At 46.4% G+C, this 24,578-nt stretch overlaps 1 protein-coding gene across 3 annotated transcripts in view; it reads right to left on the bottom strand.

Moving 5' to 3' along the window:
* Nucleotides 1-22,902, bottom strand: part of LOC138489275 (zinc finger protein 300-like) — a 71,082-nt gene extending 48,180 nt beyond the window's left edge. The window contains exons 1-2 of one of the 3 annotated variants that reach the window (XM_069616969.1): nt 22,781-22,902; nt 17,777-17,992 (exon numbers count right to left, since the gene is read on the bottom strand). The gene's annotated coding sequence lies outside the window, so the exon portion shown is untranslated. The remainder of the gene's footprint in view (nt 1-17,776; nt 17,993-22,780) is intronic. The other 2 variants (XM_069616971.1, XM_069616970.1) reach the window with 2 other exon arrangements.
* Between the last annotated feature and the right edge of the window lie 1,676 nt (nt 22,903-24,578).

Here is a 24,578-nt window from a genome sequence, read left to right as displayed (position 1 = left end):
TCCTTTGACTGGGAGTTTGTCATTCAAACTCGGCCTTTTTACCCACAATCCTAATACTATGGGAAACGCTGCGCTTCTTGAGCACGCGCTTCCCGAAGTCCGCTTCTCCAAGTCTGCTGTTACGCTGTTAAGCTGTGACAGCAGTGCAGCGGCAGAGGTGTGCGAGGAGGAACCCACCCAAACTGCTATAGCGAAGCCGGGTGTCTTATTTTGGAGGTACCTCTTTTGTATTTAGTGAGGAGAGCTGAGATTTTCAATGCATGCTGGTCATCTACGTCTGTATATCAAGTTTAACTTTGCATCTATTGTTAACATTGGTGACCGCTATATGTTCGTATAAACTGTGTAAGCTGTCGTAAGTAATTTGTTGGCATTAACATATGAAAGGCAGCATGTACACCTTGAAAACGGGTATGCCGACTATCTTGGTAGTTACCCGCGCATCTGTTTTGCTGAAACCAGCAGGCCAAAAACCTTCTCCTACCATTGCTTTAAAAAAGAAATTAAGCGGACAACTGCTTAGGACCCCTGAGATAAGGAACTTAACGGGAGATATTCGTGGGTTTTGTTTCCCTAGAAGTGAATCCAATATATTACCTGTGGTGAACATTGTACAGAACTTACCTACATCTAATGAGTTATATAAAGTTCTTGTTAACGGTGATAAAAATGGGTCTATATCTGACACGATTTCAATAACTGAAGTATGCACTACGCAGCGTGAGGCCGATATATTGCCAATTAATTCTAATAGCTTTGGAAAATCTGCTGCCACTAATGAACCCGATGGTGTAACTGTTCCTCCTGTCCCTTTTGAGAAACAACAAGGCGTCACTCATGATTTCCAAACGCCTAATGTAGTCCCGGCTTGTATCTCTATTCCTAATGAGCTAAGTGGGTTTGATGGTGCAAATGGTTCCTATTGTCCATCCCCTATAACTGTTGATAGAACTACCGTCACAATAGTGAACTATATGGCTCGCCGAGTCTATTCGAAAACCATGTTTCATCTTCCAAAATTGGGACTTCTTTTGTGCACCCAACACCACGCAGGCTTTTGACTCCCTTCGTTCCCTCTGGTCCTCCAAGCTCTTTAAAGAATCATAACCCTTTATTGGAAATTACCCTAACTGCGATGAACAACTCTATTACTGCCCTGTTTAAGTTATATTAGTCTTTGGATCTTAAATTGACACGACAGGCAGTCCAAATAGAGCAAATGACTAACCAACTAATAGGTTTAAATAAAAAAAATGAACAAAATCATATCACAAACCAATTCGCCGCGGGTTGATCCCGACTTAATAGAGGTGATTAACCTGAGCCATAGCGACCCAGTTGTGGCTGGGAAGAAAAACGAAGGGGATACCTGTTTTGCCGGTGTTCCCGCCTATTATTGGCCTAAATGGAAATACAACAAATAAAAACTGCCTTCACTGGATAAAGTGGATCAGTGTGAGCCATTGGTACCAGCTACTCCCCTGATCCAAGAGAAAGGTCAAGGGGTTTACAATATGTTTGACCCTAAGCTAAACACAGTGAATCAGGCACCATCTAACTTGTCCGATAAGGAAGCTAAAAACCAAAGACATGCCCAACTCACCTTAGGTTCAAATTCCAGACGCTTAGCTAAACGCTCTGTAATATTACAAAAGCACGGAGCCCTGCATCTGAAATACATCAACTTGAGACGAGGAAAAACTCCTCAACCCACCATGGCCAAGGTCTGTCCTACTGAGAAGCCATCAGAATATTTTCAGTTAAATGAACTTGTGTCATTAATCGGAGATACTCGGGCGGGAGTAACAGAAAATCCTTCTACCTTATCACAGCTTCCTACTGCTGCAAACCCAAATATAAGATCTGAAGACGCAACTGTTAGAGATGCCACTAATTGGAAATCCTCAATTGAGGGTGCATTACCCCCGTTAGCGATGTGCAATCCTCATCCACCCCCTAAACTGATTTCTCTCCCTGACGTGAACCCTGTTAGTGACATACTCAGACATCAGGGCAGAGATTTGGAGATCAGTGGACGAGTTTCTAAAATACAAACAATCGTGCCCACCTACAAATCAACCACCTGTACATTCTATGGTGGATAGGAGACCTCCGAGTACTAATATCAAGACTCAAGATAAACTTCAAACTTCCCAATCGATCAATTCTCAATGAAAGAAATGAAAAAATTATCACAGCGGCTTGTCAAGGCGTGCGAGATCCAATACCGCTAAAGTCTAAACATGCCTTATCCTACAACAACTATCATCGCTTCATTCTGAAGTGCCGCCATGCCCCACATCTAAATTAAGATCTCAATAGGACAAGCGTTATGGCTATTTTTGAGCATATTGAAAGCCTGAGAGATATTTCATCAACAGACATCCATCAGGTAGAATTCCTAAATGAAGAAAACCTGGGAGTTTTAAGACTGTGGATAGCCTCGAATTTAGTGCGTAATACTATATGGCAAGCGAGAATGGAACTTTTTACAATGGGTTTTCTTCTCGCAGTTGATCCTACAACACTTATCTCCAAAGACGATAATAAGAGGGTACATTTTCAAGATGATAGCTCCACAATAAGAACACCAAAAATGTATACTGCCCAGAATGTAAGATCTCATTCCAACTGGTTACAAGATCAAGAAATCAATGTCGTAAATGAATTAAACACTCTGTCATAACAATGCAAGAAGAGCCAGCAAGGGACCATAACTTTGGCTTGCTGGAATACTTGCGGATATGTACATTTAACTGGTCCAAGTGCCGATACTCTGAACAAGTTTGATGTAGTGGCTGTTCAGGAAACATGGCTGGTGGAACGATCTGTGTGGGATGGCTATGATATTGAATTCCAAGCAGCAAAAACTAATGGGAGAGGACGGCCTTCGGCTGGTTTGCTCGTCGCTATCAAACTTAGTCGGGTAATTTCTATTCATCCTTGGGCGACACCGAACATTGCACTACAAATTATCAAAATTGAATTCGCAGCAGGAGTGGTTGGGTTAATCAACATTTATCGCAACCCGCTTGATATTACAGATCATGTGTTTTTTTATGAGCTAAATCAACTATTTAACATAATCTCCCAGACGCCAGAGATAACCAATACTATTCTGGTGGGGGATTTGAATCTCCAATGTTTAGACTTAAAAAAAAAAAGCTGCTAAAAACCCAGTCTGTGGAAATTGGGATCTGTTGATTAGTCATCGTAACATGTACATGCTCAATGGAACCATAGCTGGGGATGTCCCCCCTCGTGACACCTGAAGTAGAGGAACAACCCGATCAATTATAGATTATATCTATACTGATAAGCATTCTTTTCAAGTAATAACACAATTTTGTATTCTAAAGCAACCATTCAGTGATCATGAGCTGTTATCAGCTGAGTGGAGTTACGATATAACCTCAACTCAAGATAACCCTAGGAAATGTACGTTCCACCTTACTGTTAATAACGCCAGATCTCGCTTTCATTGGACAGAGTAATCCTTAGCCCTTCTAAATGATAATATTCTACAGAACCACCGACTCCCCCAGTGGCAAGCAGTGCCATATAATACCGCCCTGCAGGTCTTTAAGGTAACCTCGAACCCTGGGTTCTATCAGGCCTCTATCCCAAAACATAATTTCAACATTGAGATCCAAAAACGAAGATGTCTGATGCGCCAGGAAAGGAAAGCAGCTATGCGCCTACCCCTGGTCATCAGAACATCTACCCATACAGTTGATACAGCGTAATTATAGAAATTGGATAAAATCACAAAGGAGTATGCTGTATCAAGCTGATGGGGAAATGCTGAAATCGATTGTGTGCAAAAATATTGCTGAAATTTGGTCTCTTCTTAATGTAGCCTCCAATACGAAGCAAACTAGTGTTCAGATCAATGGAGTATTGGCGGCTACTTGGATAAATTACTATTCAGACCTGTATAGCGCCTTTGATGGGTGGCCGAGTAGATCAGTGATTACTGAGGTAAATGACTAATATATGGATTTACAGGAGAGTGATATCCTGGATTACATAAGGAAGTCATCAAATTCAAGGGCTCCTGGGCCTTATGGCCTTACAATGATGAAGCAGCACCCCGGCTCCTGGGCCCAAATTTTGTACAATATCTTCGTGCAAGTTTTGAAATCAAATATTATCCCTCTATCATGGCAATCTTCAATAATTGTCCCGATATTCAAGAAGGGCGATCGTGCCTGTCTGGCTAATTACAGACCGATCGCCCTCTTGGATATCCCTGGTAAGATATTTGCGCGGTTCATCTTGAGGGATTTTGATAAATGGACTGCAGTATCCTTGAAACAAGATCCTTACCAAACATACATTCCTGGTATGGGGAATGCAATCAATTTATTCACACTAACAGCGATTATACATCATCATCAGATTGTGAAGCAAACTTTATATTTTGCATTTATTGATTTTGAGGCTGCCTTTGATTCTGTCTCTCGTGCCCTGCTCATTTCAAAATTGACTAAAGAAGGCTGTCCTTTCTATTTGATGAAGTTCATCGAAGCCCTACATACTAACACTAACTTGCAAGTGAGACTCGACTCTAAAGGAACACTCTCCTCAGTCATTAAGACTTTCCGTGGGCTGAGGCAGGGCTGCATATTGGCAGCTTCACAGTTTAACTTTTTCATCTCAGACATCAGTGAAGAGTTTGAGGGTGTGGCTGCAGACGCCCCGAAATTGGCAGGCAAAGTTGCCTGCTTTGTTATACGCAGACGACCTTGTGTTGATTTCAAGACTCCGAGAGGGCTACAGAACCTTTTAGATGCTCTCACCAGATATGTAGAAAGAAACTTTTTAACAATCAATTTAAATAAAACGGAGGTGATGGTGTGTAATCCGCTTAAACGAACTAAAAATTGACAAAATAACACCCTTTGAACTGTTCCTCAATATACATACCTTGGAGTGGTCATTTCTGGAGCAAATAATAATTACATAATGGACCTGAACAATAAATTAAATGCAATGATATGCCAAGTATCAATAATCCAAGCTAAATATGGGAAATTTTCCATCAAACCGGTATTGACCTATTTTTTACAAAAGGTTACGCTGGTCTTATTATATGGATCCGAAACCAAACCGGTCATTGCTAGCAATATATGGAACTGGCTGGAAGGCAGGTATTGGAAACAAGCTGTGAGCCTGCCAATGTAATGCCCATTGCGTGGATTAGAACGGAATTGGGGTTGATGTCATTGCATGTAAGATACTTATGGCAGGTTATTGCTCTTTTCCGGAAATGTATACTCGCTTCAAATTCAGGGAAGCTGACAAATGTCTTGGCCGATGTAGTTCAGAATACATGATTATTTTATATGTAAGTGGTGAGATTTGGTTATAAATTCTCTTGCTGAAGCTGGCGTATCTCTGGGTGATCTTCTAACAAACCCAGTTAGGCTTAAAACTAAATTATTCCAACTTGATTGGCAGAACACACGAGATAAAGGTCTCTCAAATCGAGACTTCCCAAAAAACTAGTTTCTACATAAAAAAGCCAGCCATTTGGAACTATATCTCCAGAAGTCACCCTCGCCAATACACAGAGCAGAATTCATGCGACTAAGATTTAATCTCTGGCCAACCAAGGATCTCTTAGCGAAATGTGGAATGATACCACATGGAGACAACCTTTGTCGGTTTTGTAAAGAGGTATATCAACCAGAGACTACACACCACTTGATATCAGAATGTGTGACATTAAGACTGAAACGTGAGCAGCATTTTTTTTTAAATGTTTCCAAGATTTTGTAAACTTGACAGTGGAAACAATGTGGTGGATGGTTTGTGGTGGACACATTGTAACGTTAGAATCGCTGCTATTGCTTTAATAAATGATTTAAAGTTACATGAAGAACGAAATTGAGATGAATTCTCCTTGCTTCGGTGAATAACAAATTGACGGTTTTTATTCCAATTTTACGCATTTTTAATGTTTTACGATGATTTGTAATTGGTGTAATTTTTTTTTATGTTAATATTCTGGTTGTGTAAATATTGTAAAGCTGATTAAGTTCAGTTGAATCAATAATAAAAAAATAATAAAAATGTAGCGAGCTCTGTCCCTGCATTGACTACCGTGAGTTTAACCAGATCGTCAATAAGAGTTGCTACCTGCTACTGCTCATTCCGGATCCGATTGAGCAAGCTCGGGAAGACTCACAGTTTATCAAGTTGGATTTACATGGAGCCTTCAATCTGGTAAGGCTCTGGGAAGGGTGTGGATGTTAGACACATTTTGGCCATTTAGAACAACCTACTATCCCTTTTGGCCTTTGTAACACTCCAGCAGAGTACCAGCACTTTATCAGAAATATATTCCATGACTTGTGTGGTGTTTACGTTGCCATGTATTTTGATGATATACTCATGTACCACCCACCCACCCCCCCTAATAGGCAAGACCATATTGAAAATGTGTGGTTAGCACTAAGCCGATTATGAAAACACCACCTATATTCCAAACTTGAGAAATGTCAGATCCACAGAAATAAACTGGAGCTCTGGGCCATCTCCTAACACCGAACAGTATGAAAATGGATCAAAAGAAGAGGCAAGTCAGATTGGAATGGCCAACTCTTGCTGAATGTCAGTTATCCATAGGCTTTCGACAACTTTCACAGGTGATTTGTGAAAGATTTCTCGCGGCTGTTGCAATGCTTGTGCGAAATGAGAGCTAATAAACATGGGGTCGGTCTGCGGCCATTTTGGACACTCATCTCCCACAGTAATAAAAGCCTGCGCTTCCGCGGGCCTCATAAAATAAATGAGCATTTCAGTAGCGAAAGCAGAGCAAGGTCACATGACTACATAAATATTGTTGCAGAGTGGACTTGCTTTGGAGAATAGTTGCTGTATTGTCCACTGAAGGACTAATACAGGGAGGGAGTCGGAGCGTCCTGCAGGTGCATGATAAGGGGTTCTGGGAATAAATGCGAAAAGAGGGGCGCTGGGTTTTTCCACTTCTGACTGGATTTTTCCACTCTCTGCCCCTTCCACTTGTGTTTTGCTCTTTGGCTGTGGGTAATCGCAACTGGGAAGGGCGGGGATATGCCCCCATAAAGAGAAGCATTCTGTGGCACAGTTAGTTAGAACTTGGACTGGGTGATGCAGTCTTGCTGAGTGGGATGACGCCCCGCCTTAGACCCCGTTAGCACAAGTGATCTCTTTGCCTACTTGCTCTTGGGGCTAAGCATTGTCGTAGTGGCCAAGATGAAGAGGTCTTCTGCTAACCTTACTAACAGTGAATCCTTTTTATCCATCTTTCTATATATTTGATTGTATGTTTATGGATGTATGCCAAGTACATATATTGTGTGAATAAAGGGCCTATAACAAGACATTTTCATTTTTACCAGAACGATTAGTCTAAGTGTGATTTCTTGCCTATCCGAGTCCAATAACTGGCTTTGCTAGGGTACGGGGAAACGTAAGTGTAAGTGTTCTCTTCACATGGCTAAGTAAAAGCAAAATATTTTGGCGCTGTGAGCAGGGTCTTTGTGCTGATATTGATGTCAAAGGATCCTGTTAGAAATTGAATTTCAAGTTTTGGAAAATAATTGTTTTTCCCTTTTGTCTTTCTTCCTTTGAAGTTGAAAGAAGGGAAAAACCGTATACATAGGTGTGTATGCATTGAAGTTTTAACAATAGGAGAGGTGAAACATCCATTTGTAATTAGGAGTTCCCTATTTATGAAAAAAGGAAGCTCTGCAGGCAGAGACTGTCCTGATATAACTATCCCAGGGTGGACTAAGGGCCCATATGATAAGATTGCACAAACTTGGCCATGTGGTGCAGGACTGAGTGAGACCTGGGATACGACTATAGGATAAGCGAGCCCAGCCGAAGTGGCAAAATGCTTGCAACAAGTGTCTGTAGAGAAGGGTAAAGAATGCTCAGCTCTAGGAAGAACGGGTTGGATTCTATTGCATGCTTTTAGAAAGATGCATCAACAGAATGTGGAATTACAAGCTAATGTTGAAAAACTGGAAAAAGAATTAGCTGCAGAAAAACAAATTACATTAATGCAGCAGCTCCAAGTGAAATTGTATCACGATAAGGCAGACAAATACCAAGCAGTGACTGAGTGAGAAACGGTGAGGGTTGCTCGCTACAAATATCGGAAAAGACGAGGAAGGGTTAATTCTCGAAAGGTGGCAACTGTGATTGCTTCCGCAGGTGTGGATTGGAACCCCAATCAATGGGATGGTGACATTCGATAGTACTACTACTGATAGCGGTTCAGAACCAGAAGTTGTATCCAATCCGGAGCAGGCTCGTACGGAGGTGGCTGTTAAACCTGTAGTATGCAGAAAGCTGGATCGTCATCCAATGAACCCGGGAGGAGGTGTGGTAGACCGCACTGGAGAATTATTCACAGCAGGAGGTTGGGGAGATTATTAACTGTTTGAAGCAGGGAGCTGGTGAATCTTTGCTAGCTTGGATGGTTAGACTTTTGGATGGAAGGGCGGCAGGTCTCTCAATAGATGCGACAGATTCTGCTACATTTTTGCCTTTAATGCAAGAGGTTCAAATACAGGAGACACTACGTGCAGGCCCTCCTCAGAAGGCTAATGGTGACGCTGGACAAATGTCTCTTTTACAATTAGCGGCCCAAGCATGTAATCACAAGTACCAGATTACGTCGGATTGGCCTACAGATGATTACAAAAAAAATGGTACACGTTGAAAGAAGCTATTGAAAGAGTTAGGGAACATGCAATGAAGGAGGCCATTCATATGGAGACTCTGGAGCATATGGGGTTGCTAAACCTGTCCATTTCTGCTAGAAATGCCCTTATTGGAACTGTCCCTCCAGCATATAAAATCATCATGATGACATTGTTGGTAGGAATGACTGGCAAAATAACTGAAGAAGTGGTGGACGCCATTAGACAATTGGTAGATCTAGGAGAATGGGAGAAACCGGATGAATGACCTAGAGAGAGGGAGAGGCGAAATTAAAGACGTACTCTGGGAAGAGGTTTGACAGCCGTGATTCTCGCGTCTAGAAAGGACATGTTTAAGGCTTTCGTTAAAAGATGGTGTTGTGTGCCATGAGAAGATATCGATGGGATTGAGACCCGAGATATGTACTTGTTGTATAAAAAAATGAGGCCTAGATGGGAAGGAGCGTTACAAACAAGAGAAGCGACAGGACATACTTAAATCAAAAAAGGAGGAGGATCCTTTTGGTCCATCTCCAGAGGGGGTAGTCGGTGAGTCTTCTGACAAATCTGTGCCTTCCCAGCCCACTTATGCAGACTTAAGAATGATGGTGAGTGCAATGGTGGAAAGGGAATCTAAACACACGCACTCTAAATACAAATAGGATGAGGGTCAAACTCCGGTTACAACAGTTCATGTAAAGGTAGACAGACGGCCTCATGTGAAAGTGAAATTATTTTGGCATTCAGTTGGCTAGTGCCAGCAGTACAGGATGCAGCAACGTTGGTAGAGAATGTACAAAGATTCAAGTGGACTTGGTATGCAGTGCTGTATTTGGCTAACGCCTTCTTTACCGTACCTATTGCAGATGAATGCCAAGAGCAATTTGCATTTTCTTGGAGTGGGAGGCAATATACATTTCAACGTTTGCCTATAGGCTACATGCATAGTCCGACGATCCGTCACCGGCTGGTGGCAGAACATTTAGACAAAATTCCATGTAAACCGGGTGTTCACATCATTTCATTGATGACATATTGATTCAAGGTAAGGATGAGCAAAGTGTGCAAGTGCACCTGGATATCAGTAGAGAAGGATTGCGCAAGGAGGGATGGGAAATGAATGATGCTAAAATCCAAAGTCCAGCAGAGACAGTGATTTTCCTGGGAATACAATGGCATAATGGCCACCGTGAAATGGTGCAAAAGGCAAAACAAAAAATCCTTATGTTTTTAACACAGAGGACCAAAAAACAAGCGCAACAGTTCATTGGGCCGTTTGGGTTCTGGAGACAGCACATACCACATTAAGGGCAGATTTTGGCACCTCTTAACAAAGTGACGCGTAAAAAATGTAATTTCGAAAGGGGTGAGGAACAGGAAACAGTGTTCCAATTAGCCAAGGAAACCATTCAAAAGGTGCTTGATTTATGGCCAGTGAGGGATGGTGAGGTGGAATTGAACGTGTCTGTACAAGGTGCTTATGCCAACAGGAGTTTATGGCAGAAAAAGGACAGACGAGTACCCTTGGGATTCTGGAGTAGAAAGTTGCCTGATGCGGGTGACAGATATACACCCTTTGAAAAACAGTTACTAGCATGTTACTGGGCACTCATAGATACAGAACAAATGACAGTGAGTCATGATGTACTGATCCGACCTGAAATACTGATTATGCAATGGGTACTGAGCTCCTCAAAGACCCACCGAATTGGTCATGCACAAGAGGCTAGTACATTCAAGATCGTGCCAAGCCTGGAAAAAGTGGCATTGAGAAGTTACATGAACAAGTGGCAGGTGTCCCACTAATAGATTTGGAACCAGAGGGAGAGATACTTATTGATGAGTCTCCAGTTAAATGGGGGATCACATATGGAGAATTATCGAAGGAACAAGTCGAGCATGCATGGTTTACGGATGGTGCAGCCAAATACGTGGAAATTGAAAGACACTGGAAGGCAGTGGCATACAATCCCAGACTGAAAAAGGTACTGACCACCTCAGGGAAAGGAAAGAGTAGTCAGTTTGTGTAATTATATGCTGTGTATCAGGCTTTGAAGCAAGAAATGCCTGGGAGTTGTCATATCTATACTGATTCATGGTCCGTTGAAAACGGGTTGGTAGTATGGCTGCCGACTTGGAAAAAAGAATGCATGGAAGATTTATGCAAAAGAAGTGTGGGGTAAAGAATTGTGGCAAGACATTGCCGAGATGCTAATGCATACTACTGTAACCGTTTATCACGTAGATGCACATTGCGCAACAGACTCATTAGAACGGTGGTTCAATTCTGTTGCAGATGAACAAAAGTGGCAGTCATGAACACGAGGGCTGAGGAGGATGATTTGGAGGGAATTGCAAGATGGGCCCACCAGAAAGGTGAACACCTTGGAGAGAAGGCTACTATCAGTGGGGCACAAGACAGAGGAATTAGCATTCCGTTAGAAACTGTGAAAACAGTAATCTTACAATGTCCAACATGTCAACACCAGAAACATTGATCGATTTCACATATCATTCATGGTACATTGAAGTGAGGTACATTGCCTGGACAAATTTGGCAAACAGATTATATCGCACCTATGCCCACTAGTAAAGGATGTCAATATGCGTGCACTATTGTGGACACATTTGGGTTACCTAATGGTTTTGCCATGTAAAAGAGCTCCCCAATTGAATATGATTAAATTGTTGGACCAGGTGGCTGTATATTATGGTATCCATTTGCAAAATCAGAGTGATAATGGGTCCCACTTTAAGGGGAAAGTGGTCCTAGAATACTGTCAAGAGAAAGGAATCGAATGGATTTTTCATGTCCCCCATCACCCGGAAGCTACTGGGTTAATTGAGAGAATGAACGGATTGTTGAAAGAATAATTGCGCAAAACAGGTGATGGTACTTTGAAAGGTTGATGAGAACATATATTAAAAGCTGTTCAAATTTTAAATAACCATCCCATTGCGAACAGTGAAACTCCATAGATGCGCATGTTAACGCCAGCCTTGCAAATCAAACCAAATCGAGATATGGAAACAATGTTATATTGGGCGATGTCCCCTGGTGCGTTGGCCGCTTATCGTGCCACTCCTGAGTCTGCAGGGGTAGATTTGCATGCAAGGGAAGAAATTTGGCTTGAACCAAAAGGGTATTGCTGTGATTGCTACAGGAATTGGAGTACAAATTCCAACTGCACATATGGGATTAATTTCCCCGAGATCAGGTCTAGCCTTAAAAGGCCTTCAAGTGTTGGGAGAGATTGTGGATGCTGACTACCAAAGTGTCATTAAAGTTATTCTCATCAACAGTGGTGGGACTATGCTGCCGATTTATAAAGGAGATTGAGTGGCCAATTAATACTAGTACCTGTAAAGCTATCCATGTTTAAGAAAGGAGAGCTACCCACGGTATTAACAATTCGAGGGGACAAGGGTTTTGCGTCATCTGATGCAATGGTCCCAGGTGCCAAAGTATGGGTTGAGAAACCTACTGGTCTGCCCGTTCCGGCGGATGTAATTGCAGCTGGGGAATATCAATTGGTTCTGGTAATGGAGACAGGAAAAAGAAAATGGACCCATATCCCCGCTGAAAAATGTTGTTTGCGTGAGTGATGTACTCCACTGATATCTTGTTTTTGAATTATGACATTTTAGATCCCGAGTATGCTGAGTGCCTGTGTGCAGCACGGTGGAGTCCATTCGGGAGGGTCCAGGAACATGTCGGGGGACGTGGCAGATGTCTCTATTCTCCAAGTGGATCGAGGGATCTGGATGAGAACTGAGATTCCCCCTACCAGTTTTACGCCAAAGGATGCATCTATTGCAGCTTATCGCGGTGAATTGAGAAATCTGTGGGGGCAGCGAAATAATGCCTTGTTTTTACCCCCTTCTGGAAGTGCAATGTCATTTTCACATCATGGTTATTCAGCTCTTGTTAGATAGCCTGAAAATGTGTGGTTCTATTTAGTTCAGCGGGTTTTGAACATTTGACATTTCTGCTTGACTGATGTGCATAGTTGCGAAGAATTGATCTCTACATGCCTGGTGGCTATTCCAATGCCTACCCCGATTTTAAAAGTGTTATTCGGAGCCCTGCATACTGACTCCTTGGTTGAATATTCAGATGTCCAGAATTCTTTTTCAGTGTATGAATACTGTAAGTTCTGTGCCACTATCCACAAATGGAGAAACATGACCCGTATCATGTTACATGATATCGCTCCTGCAGGTGTATGTTATCAAATGACTTGTGATCCTTCCTACATTGGGAAGTGCCAGCAGTTAAAAATGGCCGCAAATGGAAAACAGACTGATTTTGAGCGACGATTGTGTACAATATCTATAAATGTTTGTGTTGATGTTTCCAATGATATGATATGCAATTTTACTGTTTCTACTGCTAGCCACCTGAACCATGTAAAGCTTCCCACAGGTTGGTTATTTTCCTGCGGGAACTTCACTTATTCATACATTCCTGCTCATATTTCAGGTGGCCCATGTGCTTTGACACGTCTGGGTTTAATGATGTACCCTCTGAAACCTGCAATTCGATGTTCTATACGTGATGCTTCATATGCTGCCTTAGCGCCAGACTGCATTTGCTCTCTGAAGCGGAAGTATTACCATTAGCCATTTCCATTATTGGAATTTGGGGCTTAGCGGCTGGAGGATATAAAACCATGATCAAATTTGCCTGTCTGGTGGTTAAAGGGCTTAATGAGATCTCACAAGCTTTAACTGAACTGTTAGACAATAGACATTTTAGGAAAGCTATTTTACGAAACAGAGCAGCAATAGATTTGTTTTTAAAGCATAATTTAGGTTGTGAAACCACAGAAGGAATGTGCTGTTTTGACCTGGGAGACCATTCCCGATCTATTGAAAAACATATTAAAGGTATAAGGGATCTGGTTGCCTGAGTAACACAAGATCAGGACAGGTATTGGTGGGAAAACTTATTTGCATGGATTCCTGAAGCACTGCGTTCTTTTGGGTGTTTGGTATTACTGTTGTAGTGATTACTTTCTTTTGCTGTGCTTCATGTAGTCCTACTTTATGGAGAATGACCCGACGATTTTGGGTATCCCCTTCACGCCCTACGGGTTATGGTAGTCGATTGTCCAAGGGGTGGAGTGTAATGCCTGTGCAAAATGAGAGCTAAAACAACATGGCGTCGATGCGGCCATTTTGGGCACTCATCTCCCATCACAGTAATAAAACCCTGCCTTTCCGCGGGCCTCGTAAAATAAACAAGCATTTCAGTATCGAAAGCAGAGCAAGGTCACATAACTGCATGAATATTGTTGCAGAGTGGACTTGCTTTGGAGAATAGTTGCTGTATTGTCCACTGAAGGACGAATACAGGGAGGGATTCAGAGCATCCTGCAGGTGCATGATAAGGGGTTCTGGGAATGAACGCGAGAAGAGGGGTGCTGGGTTTTTCCACTACTGACTGGATTTTTCCACTCTCTGCTCCTTCCACTTGTATTTTGCTCTTCGGCCGAGGGTAATCACAACCGGGAAGGGTGGGGATATGCCCCCATAAAGAGAAGAGGGCATTCTTTGGCACAGTTAGTTAGAACTTGGACCCCCAGGTGATGCAGTCTCGCTGAGTGGGAGGATGCTCCGCCTCAGACCCCATTAGCACGACTGATCTTCGACTACCTGCTCTTGGGACTAAGCAGTGTCGTAGTGTCCAAGATGAAGAGGTCTTCTGTTACCTTACGAACGGTGAAGCCTTTTATATCTACCTTTCTATATATTTGTTTGTGGATGTATGCTAAGTTCATATATACATATATTGTGGGCCTATAACGAGCCATTTCCATTTTTACCATTAACGATTAGTCTAAGTGTGATTTCTTGACTATCCGAGTCCAATAACTGGTTTTGCTAGGGACCGGGGAAACGTAAGAGTTCTCCTCACATGGCTAAGCAAAAGCAAAACAGCTGGCCACCCCTCTTAATCAACTAACCCGAAAGTCGGTTCCCTATGTTCGGGAAAAGGGTCACCCAAAAGGCAGGAACCCTTCTGTTCAGCTCAAGTCTTGATCCTGCATGGCACATACAATCCACTTGTGCTTGAAGCAGACCCCTCCAGTGATGCTGTGGAAATGTAGCTGCCCCAGAAAAGGAAATATTGGTCATTATCCTCCCCTCTGTGGACTATCAATCATGAAAACTCACCCCAGCTGAATGCAATGATGCCATTTAACATTAATAACTCCTAGAAATCCAGTAGGGATTCATGTAATGATGGCATATGCTGAAAAGTGTTTAGTATCCTGCGGAAGTACTCACGGAGCATAATAGATTTGACATTTATAAATGCAGTTTGATGTCTCAGCAGCTTGGCATTGCCAAGAATTAGTGCTTTTAGCCTGATTCAACTTCACCTTGTCTTACCGTCCCCGTTTGACAGAAGTGTATTCCTCTCACAAATGCACTTTTACATACATCTGTAAGCAATTCTTTTGAAAACACAGCTTGATTTTGGTTCCAAACACTGGCCCAAAACAACAATGGTTGCATGCTTATTAAACCACTTAAAATAAAAGCTACTGCCAATTCTGAGTGAATGTTATCGTTTTGCATTATGTCGCTTTATGCCTAAGGTCCAGAATGTTACGCAGGAACTTATCCTGGACCACTTGCAATTTCCCCACCTTCACAAACCCGCAGATAGCAGCACCATATCTCCCTCCCTACTCATGTGGCCTAAGCATTGTAAGCCTTTAAGATTGCCTGAATGGGATCATGATTTAGTTATCTCACTACGCTGAGTATTGCAGCATTGGCCGAGACATGGTCACTGCAGGACTGTGCACGTTACACGTTCTACCCGAATGCCCAATATTGGAATGCTGTTCATCATTCTAGTCTCTCTTATACCGTGTACACAGGAGTGAACTTTTCTCTTTTCCTCGATATCGCCACACCGGTGGATTTCCTAACATCCACCATCAGGCCCTTTAAGGCCATGCACGAAACACGTGCAGACACTCGTTTATTTAATCCTGCTGGGGTGCGGGGCTAGTAGCACAGCGTCATCTGCATTGCCAAGAATGGGAATTCGCCACTTGCCAATATGCGGTACATAGACAGTGACACACTGCAAGTAAGCATTTAGTGAATTTGTGTACAGACTAAAAGAGGGTGCGGGGGTGGGGGGGGTCGGTGCCAGTACACACCCGTAGCAAAGGCCCCTTTCAACCTGGAACTTATCGTTAACTTCTCCCTCCCACCCGGACCTAACTCTAGCCATATTCCTAGTTTGCAACTCAATTATGACATTCAACAGACCAACGGAACAGTCCTATCCATTAGAGTTTACCATAAATGGTCTCTATCCACGTGGTTGAAAGCAGCCATCAGGTCCATTAAAGCGGCATACACTGTGGCATTAGGCCTAAACACATATTTAGATAGAATCAGATACAGGTTTGCCACGTGTGTCACCGTGGCCAAACCTTGTCTGAATCCTAATTGTGTATTGCTTGTAATTAAGAGTTCCTCTGCCCCTTGAGTGATTTATTATGTAATGCACTCCTGAAAACCTTGGAAGTTCTAGATAACAGTGATAGGGGACATGCCTCCCCCAGCAGGCAATGATGCACTCTCTGATGCTGCCTCACAGTGAGAGTACGGATGCCATGGATGGACGTCTTGTGCGCAGGACCTAATAGAAATGTTTCCAATCACATCACTATTCACTTGCATCACACTTTTGTAAATGTGCCCCTTTATAAAATATCAACTTCACACAAATAAACATTGTCTTTGCATTTCTTAAAGTGAACCCATATTTTATTGTGCACTGTGGTGAGCATCCATCCACAAGCCCTCCTCTTACACCTCCCTAATCCCCAACACCCCTACCCACCCACCTCTGCAATCCCCAACAGCCCTTCCACCCACCTCTGCAATCCCCAACAGCCCTTCCACCCACCTCTGCAATCCCCAACAGCCCTTCCACCCACCTCTGCAATCCCCAACAGTCCTTTCCTCCCACCTCTCCAATCCCCAACACCCCTACCCACCCACCTCTGCAATCCCCAACAGCCCTTCCACCCACCTCTGCAATCCCCAACAGCCCTTCCACCCACCTCTCCAATCCCCAACACCCCTACCCACCCACCTCTGCAATCCCCAACAGCCCTTCCACCCACCTCTGCAATCCCCAACACCCCTACCCACCCACCTCTGCAATCCCCAACAGCCCTTCCACCCACCTCTGCAATCCCCAACAGCCCTTCCACCCACCTCTCCAATCCCCAACACCCCTACCCACCCACCTCTGCAATCCCCAACAGCCCTTCCACCCACCTCTCCAATCCCCAACAGCCCTTTCCACCCACCTCCCCAATCCCCAACAGCCCTTCTCTCCCACCTCTCCAATCCCCAACAGCCCTTCCACCCACCTCCCTTGTGCCCAGTGAAATAATGCTATGCATCTACGTGTTATTTGTGTGGCCTCTTGCCCTTGCAATCCTGCTCAGGCAGTGTTGGGATGACATTGTGGAGGGATCGTCACAGTGGGCTCGCAGGCAATGACCCTTCCATGGCGTGATGGAGGTGAAAGGTTCGGAATCCTGGCCCCGGATGTGTTGCAGGGTGAGGAGCATGCTAGCGTGCATCGATTCAGTAAAAGCCGACATGCCCTCTTGTGTGCTCCCTCATCCTCTGGCCCACCATTGCTAATTCAGTCGTCGCCATAGATAACTTTCGGCACTGGCGGTCCAGTGACCTTGCTATTCTCAATGAGGAGCCCTGAACACACTGCCAGTTTGCCTGCTGATGCTGCACCTTCATCTCCACCAGGTTTTCGATGGTGACCTGGCGGCGCTCCATGATGCCCAGCCTCCCCCAGATGGCATCCAGTGCATGCTGTTACACTCTCTGTGGACTATGGAGAGGGCCAGGGCTGAAGCCTGTGTCTTCGCAATCAGATGTACCACTGCCATCACTGCCTGTTTCCGGCTCAGCCTAGCAATCGGAAAGGCTGTCTGCGTCTGGTGCCAAGGGGGGGGGGATTAAGTGGGCTTATGGGTGGGTACGGGTGCTGTGCCATGTGCAACACTGACCTCAGGGATCACCACAGGGGCCAGCCGTGGTGTTGCGTGGACTGTGGCTGTCTCGCCACTTGGCATGGCGACATGCTGCTGTGCCCCGGCCCTGGTGCCTCACTTCTGCTCTTCCCATGGCTGGCCTGTGCAGTGCTGGAGGTTGGTGTGTCATCAGTGGAGTTCCTCCGGAAAGTGGAGGGCCTGCCTCATCAACCTGCATGGACTGTGAACCTGCTGGGTGAATAATGACATGCTGTCAGTCATCATGTATGCTAGTACATGGGTGGGCTAGCGAAACAATCATGTAACATAATAAACGGTCATCCTACATATATTTTGTCTGATGGGCAGGGTTGTTTGCAGTCCAACGAGTACAGCTCAAGCAAGGTGGGAGTAGTGTCTGATGAGGGTGTACCTGGCACATGCATGGGCTCTTTGCCTGTTGGCATGCCAATATGGCTTGTTGATGTGATGGCGTAGGGGGTTGGGGATCACTTTGCGACTCACAGCACACATGGGTGCTTCTCGTGGCCAAGTGGTTTCACATGCACATTTCCCTTATGGTGCATGTGTATTTCAACAGTATCCCACCTTCCTTTGTTGGTTTCTTAAGATGCAACTCTGATGGATGAGGCCGATATACGAGACCGAATACCATATTGGGAAAATAGGAAACAAAATGGAGTGTGTGCGTTAAAGATACACATGTACCGTAGACTCAAACAATCACAAATAGTACAGTAAAGTCAGATCTGCAGCACAAAACAGATCTGTTTGTATCTTTGTCACTGACTCACAAACTATTGAAAATACTAGAGTAGGGTCAATGACTTGCCCGTGTGGTTTGCATTACATAGGCACGACCAGGCGCAAAGCGAATCCACGCCATCACTGGCACCGCTGACACAGAAAGACGATTACTAATCTTAGAACAAAGAATTATCCACAAAGCTAAGACACATTTCTGGAATGAATGAATTCTCTTTTCTATGACAGAGGAAGGGGGTGGTGGAAAAAAGGCAAGTCCGTTCCATGCCCCCCTCTCCAGCATACAAAGGAATGAAAATATGGCGCGGCGTAAAAACACATGCGTAAACCTTTTATGTATACACGTACACGTGATTTGTATGCTAAGCCATAAAAACATGATCCCGACTCTATAAGATCACCTGGTATAGAGATCGCTTGTCAACCATTTCCAGCTTCTGTAACGCCTGATGTTAAGAACATCTGATACCCACAGAAAAGCAACCCCTGGCTCTTTACAAGTCAAGGTAGTGGACAGCATGTGTATAAACTAATATTTATAAGGGCCCTTTATGGTTTTACCCACTTTGTCTGGAAGGAGACACAGATTTGCTAGAGGCCTTTCAGTTGGAAATGCACCATTGCAGGCCCAGTTGGGTAAAAAAAATATATGCCCAATAAAGGTACTGCTGATAAATGGGCAGATCCGACTCTGTATCACCCGCATGCCACCCTGTTCCTGACAGGAGTTACCAGGGAGTGCTCAGTAACACTGCAACCAGAACATGCAGGACAATGAGCAGACACTATTGCCCCCTCTGCTTAGGAGAACCCCTAAACCACTGATGGCAGTGAATCATATAAGAAATCAATAAATCATATAAGACATAGGAGCTCTTGTGCTAGGGTGACCAGACGGCTCCGGCTTGACAGGACTGTGCCAGAATTGGGCCCTCTGTCCCCACATCCCAAGAGTCTTTTTAATTTAAAACCCCGTTCCAGTTTTGGGCAACGAGGGTGACCACGGGCAAAATCCCAGCTCAACTTCACTATCATCGACATACTATTTATAAATGACATAACATTTATAAATCAAATAGACATAATGGCAGTCTCATGATTTGACACTATCACTTCAGCCAGACCTCTGCGCCCCCAGAACGGCCTCGAACCCCCAACCTTTCATGTATCAGCCACCTGGCGAGGGGTAGACACAGAGAACACCTTTTAATAACAATCAGAGCAACCCCCCCCCCTTTATGTCATGATTGAGCCACAGGGGAATCAGCACAGCTGTGTCTATGCAGGAGGTTTTATATCATGATTGAGCCACGGGGAAATCAGCGCAGCTGTGTCTGTGCAGGAGGTTTTATATCATGATTGAGCCACAGGGGAATCTGCGCAGCTGTGTCTATGGAGGAGGTTTTATATCATGATTGAGCCACAGGGGAATCTGCGCAGCTGTGTCTATGCAGGAGGTTTTATATCATGATTGAGCCACGGGGAAATCAGCGCAGCTGTGTCTGTGCAGGAGGTGTTATATCATGATTGAGCCACAGGGGAATCAGCGCAGCTGTGTCTATGCAGGAGCAGCGCTGGAAATGCAAATGATGTACTCCGGGATGTTGGGTAGAAGGTGTACGGGCCTATGTTTGTGACCAGGCAGGTTTTTTTGTATATCTGGTGACCCTGTTTTATGACCCTGATGCCAATCGCACGTCTCCGCCTGACACCCAACCTTTCAGATAACCCCTTGATAACCCACCCCTGCTCCTGGGCTCCTCGCCTCCTGCATCCACCTCTTCCAACCCCTGCTCCTGGGCTCCTCTACTCCTGCATCCACCTCTTTCCACCCCTGCTCCTGGGCTCCTGGGCTCCTGCATCCACCTCTTCCCACCCCTGCTCCTGTACTCCTGCATCTGCCTCTTCCCACCCCTGCTCCTGGGCTCCTCGACTCCTGCATCCACCTCTTTCCACCCCTGCTCCTGGGCTCCTCATCTCCTGCAGCCACCTCTTCCCACCCCTGCTCCTGGGCTCCTCGACTCCTGCGTCCACCCCTGCTCCTGGGCTCCTGCATCCACCTCTTTCCACCCCTGCTCCTGGGCTCCTGCATCCACCTCTTTCCACCCCTGCTCCTGGGCTCCTCATCTCCTGCAGCCACCTCTTCCCACCCCTGCTCCTGGGCTCCTCGACTCCTGCGTCCACCCCTGCTCCTGGGCTCCTCGACTCCTGCATCCACCTCTTTCCACCCCTGCTCCTGGGCTCCTCGCCTCCTGCATCCACCTCTTCCCACCCCTGCTCTTCGACTCCTGCATCCGCCTCCTTACACCCCTGCTCCTGGGCCCCTCGTCTCCTGCATCCACCTCTTCCCACCCCTGCTCCTGGGCTCCTCGCCTCCTGCATCCACCTCTTCCCACCCCTGCTCCTGAGCTCCTCGACTTCTGCATCCACCTCTTTCCCCCCCTGCTCCTGGGCTCCTCGCCTCCTGCATCCGCCTCTTCCCACCCCTGCTCCTGGGCTCCTCGACTCCTGCATCCACCTCTTCCCACCCCTGCTCCTGGGCTCCTGGACTCCAGCATCCACCTCCTTCCACCCCTGCTCCTGGGCTCCCGCATCCACCTCTTCCCACCCTTCTCCTGGGTTCCTCCATCCACCTCTTACCACCCCTGCTCCTGGGCTCCTCCATCCACCTCTTACCACCCCTGCTCCTGGGCTCCTGCATCCACCTCTTCCCACCCCTGCTCCTGGGCTCCTCGACTCCTGCATCCACCTCTTCCCACCCCTGCTCCTGGGCTTCTCGACTCCTGCAGCCACCTCTTTCCACCCCTGCTCCTGGGCTCCTCGACTCCTCCATCCACCTCTTCCCACCCCTGCTCCTGGGCTCCTCGACTCCTCCATCCACCTCTTTCCACCCCTGCTCCTGGGCTCCTCGACTCCTGCAGCCACCTCTTTCCACCCCTGCTCCTGGGCTCCTGCATCCACCTCTTTCCACCCCTGCTCCTGGGCTCCTCGACTCCTGCATCCACCTCTTCCCACCCCTGCTCCTGGGCTTCTCGACTCCTGCAGCCACCTCTTTCCACCCCTGCTTCTGGGCTCCTCGACTCCTCCATCCACCTCTTTCCACCCCTGGTCTTGGGCTCCTCGATACCTGCATCCACCTCTTCCCACCCCTGCTCCTGGGCTTCTCGACTCCTGCAGCCACCTCTTTCCACCCCTGCTCCTGGGCTCCTCGACTCCTCCATCCACCTCTTTCCACCCCTGGTCTTGGGCTCCTCGACTCCTGCAGCCACCTCTTTCCACCTCTGCTCCTGGGCTCCTGCATCCACCTCTTCCCACCCCTGCTCCTGGTTCCACCCCTGCTCCTGGGCTCCTCGACTCCTCCATCCACCTCTTTACACCCCTGTTCCTGGGCTCCTCGACTCCTGCATCCAGCTCTTTCCACCCTGCTCTTGGGCTCCTCGACTCCTGCATCCACCTCTTCCCACTCCTGCTCCTGGGCTCCTCGACTCCTGCACCCACCTCTTTCCACCCCTGCTCCTGGGCTCCTCACCTCCTGCATCCACCTCTTTCCACCCCTGCTCCTGGGCTCCTCGACTCCTCCTTCACCCCTGCCCCTGGGCTCCTCGCCTCCTGCAGCCACCTCTTCACACCCCTGCTCCTGGGCTCCTCGACTCCTGCATCCGCCTGTTCCCACCCCTGCTCCTGGGCTCCTGCATCCACCTCTTTCCACCCCTGCTCCTGGGCTCCTCATCCACCTCTTTCCACCCCTGCTCCTGGGCTCCAGCATCCACCTCTTCCCACCCCTGCTCCTGGTTCCACCCCTGCTCCTGGACTCCTGCAGCCACCTCTTTCCACCCCTGCTCCTGGGCTCCAGCATCCACCTCTTCCTACCCCTGCTCCTGGTTCCACCCCTGCTCCTGGCTCCTGGACTCCTGCAGCCACCTCTTCCCACCCCTGCTCGTGGTTCCACCCCTGCTCCTGGGCTCCTGGACTCCTGCATCCACCTCTTCCCACCCCTGCTCGTGCTCGTGGTTCCACCCCTGCTCCTGGGCTCCTCGACTCCTGCATCCACCTCTTCCCACCCCTGCTCCTGGGCTCCTGCAGCCACCTCTTCCCACTCCTGGGCACCTGGACTCCTGCAGCCACCTCTTCCCACTCCTGGGCACCTGGACTCCTGCAGCCACCTCTTTATGTTCCTGAGACCTTGAGGCACAAATATAAAGGGCAACGTGCTGAATCACAGCGCAGCAAACGATAGGGTGTGCAAAGTCTCACCATGGGCGCAATCTCCAGGATAATCCTCTGATCTATATCTCAGGACAGGGAAGATAAGGGAGTCCACTCGCTTCCTGCGCTGGGGCCCCGCCCTCGCTGTAAGGTCGCTGGCTCAGAGCATCTCTTGGAGATTGTGTCTCGCTTTATGCGCATGTGCAGTAGATATAAAGGTGCTCTATCACTGCGCGCGTGCAGTATCTAGAACACTGCTCTTGACGCATGCGTCGTAGATGCAACTGCTCTCCCTGTCTACATGTAATACATTGCCTCCTCGTCCCAGTACTTATCTATGAGGCTCTAGCCTTTCCCAACTGTCGTAGCGCAGATAGTAAAGACAGACGCTGGAGGTCTCGAACAAACGTCTAATTTATTTCATTGTCGGCTCCAACTGCGGGACAAACTGGGTAAGCCGCACCGGGCCTCTGGGGCCCAGATTGTCAGTTCCTGGGGAAAGCTGCAGTCACCTCTCTCATGCTCCCGCAGTCCGGAGCACTTCTTGTGGGCAGGCGGCATTATGGTAGGTGCGGCCAGAGGGATGGTGCTGACGTTCCTCCACCAGTTTTTGGCTTGTGTAAACGTATTAGGCATTTGCACGGCACTACTCTTATATGCCCATGTACTCACACATACATGCCAACATTCTGTGACCAAAAATCTGTAGGAATCGTAAAGTTTCAAAAATATTGAAAAAAATCGGTATTTGTTGCCACTAAATCAGTAGATGGCAGGACTGCTTGAAAAGTGGTATCTTACCACCTAAATCGGTAGGGTTGGCAAGTATGTAGGAAGGGGTGGCGCGTTAATGAGCACAACCCTTTCCTCTCCCCGTTTTCCCTCCAGTCACCTTTCACTCAGCCATTTCTTGCTTATGACACCCCTGACATACGGCCTGGCAGACATCAGCTTACATATATGGGACAGCATTGGTCGCCCATCAACCCAACCTGATACACTTGGCCAACACACACTCAAACAGGGAACGCCCAAGCACTTGTTGGGTCCATCATGCATCCATGGTTCACTAATTTCTAAAGCACTCCTCTCTGAAGTCTTTCAAAACCTCCACAGGAATATATTTGTCCCAACGAGATAGGTGTTGGGGGGTGTGCGTCTCTCTCTCTCTTTCCTTCACTGTACGATCCCAGGTAGGTGGTTGTCCTGACAGCGTTGCAAAATGTCTGTCTTGGGTTGATTAAGCTATGGATAAAGTAGCACTGCCCTCTTGGACAAAGACAATTTGCTGGAGAAAAAGGTTTGCAATTGGGCTAATTTATATACCCACAATCCATTGCTGATATGGCTCAGAACTGGAGGTGAACTTCCGGCGATGGCTACTAGGGGCGCTGTGGAGTGTGTGACTTGGCTCTTATGGATTTTCCTATTTTCACATTTCAGGTAAAAGGTTATTTTTTTCCAAACCTTTTTAAACCCACCATAACTTTGTTGGTGTTGCTAAAAACATGGCCAAATGCTCCAACTACAAAGTTCCTCCTTCAATATATTAGGGACACTGGGAAGTGGGAGGAGCTTTAGCAGAGTTGCATGACTGACAAGAGAGACAAACAGCGAACATCGTTTCTCCAGATGGGGGTGCGGGAAGAGAAGAAGCAGGCACTGTCAGGACTATACTGCACTGATGCTCACTAATAAGGGGGAAAACAATTACCTAGTTGTCCTGACAGCCTTTCAAGATGTCTTTCTTGGGTTGATTAAGCCATTTATAAAGTAGCACTGCCCTTAGACAAAGCAATTTCCTGGAGAAAAATATATGTATTTGGGCTAATTTGCATACCCACAA

Source organism: Ambystoma mexicanum, chromosome 9 (assembly GCF_040938575.1).
Source record: "Ambystoma mexicanum isolate Mex_15411 chromosome 9, UKY_AmexF1_1, whole genome shotgun sequence".
Taxonomy (NCBI): Eukaryota; Metazoa; Chordata; class Amphibia; order Caudata; family Ambystomatidae; genus Ambystoma; species Ambystoma mexicanum.
The sequence above is the reverse complement of the archived record's forward strand: the minus strand, read 5'-3'. Positions and strand labels throughout refer to the sequence as shown.